General features: G+C 12.0%; 5 annotated features.

The window, feature by feature from the left end:
* Positions 1-72: a microsatellite.
* Positions 73-876: 804 nt separating this feature from the next.
* Positions 877-932: a microsatellite.
* Positions 933-1793: 861 nt separating this feature from the next.
* Positions 1794-1841: a microsatellite.
* Positions 1802-1830: a microsatellite.
* Positions 1842-1934: 93 nt separating the features above from the next.
* Positions 1935-1967: a microsatellite.
* The last annotated feature ends 5 nt before the right edge of the window (positions 1968-1972 follow it).

Below are 1972 nucleotides of genomic sequence, written 5' to 3' on the forward strand. Positions count from 1 at the left end.
TATATATATATATATATATATATATATATATATATATTTTATAAAATATTTTATATATATATATATATATATTTATTTTCTTATATTTATAATTTAATTTATTATTATATAAATATTTAACAAATCATTTTTTTTATTAATTAAAATAGTAAAATTATGGTATAATAAGAATAATAATCATTAGATACATAATAATAAAAAATGTAATAATATTATTTAAATAAAGAAGAATTTATTAAATAACGTATTTTAACTAAATCATTTTTTACATTTGCTAGAAATCCGGAAAAACATAAATTATTAGAAGAAAATGAATAAAAATAATTTAATGATACATATACCGAATTAAGAAGGAACTATTTAATAATGTTTACATTAGCCTCATTTGCAGGAATATCTATTTTTTCTTATAAAGGAATAGCTAATGATCTAAATAGATCTCGTTTAAATAAAATTATGACTACTTTATTAATTTTCATCCCCACATTTTTTTTTCCTAATTACTATTTATTTGCTTATCCGAATTAATTTTAAGTATTAGTTGGCTAACTTAAAAAAAAATACGAAAATCAAATTATTTAAACGGAATAATATTAACAGTTTTATAAAGAATTTTGTGATAAAAAATGATTTTTTGTTTGTTTTTTAATATAATATTTTACATTTAAATTTTTATGAAAATTACTAAATTTCTAAGAATATTTATTAATTTTTTTGTTTTGTTTTTTAAATATTATTTCTTTATATTATTAATATAATAAATTTTAGGGCTTATTTTTTATTTTTTTTAGATAATTCAAAGAAAATCATTTATTTTTAAGAAAAATACTTTTTAATTATTAATAATTTTTTTTTTATTAAAAAAAATCATATTTATTAATTAAATAATTTATATTTAATTATAATATTAAAATTTAATTTAATCTTTAAATCACTTTTATTTATTTATTTTAATTGATTTATTTATTATTATAAAGAGTTTATCTATATAAAAATATTAAATTTAATTAGTTCAATATATTTATTTTTAATGGATTAATTATTAAAATAATTAGTTTTTATATAATATTTTAATTATTTATATTTATTTGATATATAATATCCTTTTTTTATTTTTAATTTTATAAAAAATATTCAATTAAAATGAATACTGAATAATTTCAAAATCAATTATAAGAATATAAAAAGTAAAATTTCAATTAAAATTTTACATTTAGGCTAACTTTATTTGAATTATTTTATAATATGGCTGTAAATCCTTAAGAATATAATTTTTTTTAAGAATAGGATTAATATAATCTTAATTAAGCTATAAATAATATAAGCAACAATATTATAATAATGTTTTCATCTTTATTAGGATTATCATTTTGCTTTACAAAATAATATGTTTTTAAAAAATAGGGTAAATCAATGCCTAAAAAACTAATAAGTATATTTCTATCTTTTGTGCCTGTATTTTTAATTCCAGGGCTTTATTTATAGGCTTACCCTAACTAATTATACACTTTTATAAATTAAGTTTATCCTAAGTATGAAAATAGTATAATATAAACGGTAATATTTTAAAAAGGATATCAAAATTATTTGAAAACATTATAAAAATAGAAAAAAGAATGACATAATTAAATAGAATAATGAAAATACTATTTATATTAATTTTTTTAAAATTTTATATTTAAGAAATTAAATATATATAATTTATTAACAATATAATTGCTTAATATTTATTAAAAAAATAAAAAAATATTTAATTATGATAATTTTTTAATTATTTATATATAATTTTAAATTATAATTGATATAAATATAAATATAAATATAAATATATATAATTATATTTTTATAATTAATATATTAATATTTAATATAAAATTAAATAAAATAAAGACAATAAAATATTTTAATAAGTACTTCAATTTTTTGTTAAAATAAAAATAAATATATAATAAAATTAATATAATAATTATAT

Source organism: Ichthyophthirius multifiliis (assembly GCF_000220395.1).
Source record: "Ichthyophthirius multifiliis unplaced genomic scaffold scaff_1120509249768, whole genome shotgun sequence".
NCBI classification, from domain to species: Eukaryota; Ciliophora; class Oligohymenophorea; order Hymenostomatida; genus Ichthyophthirius; species Ichthyophthirius multifiliis.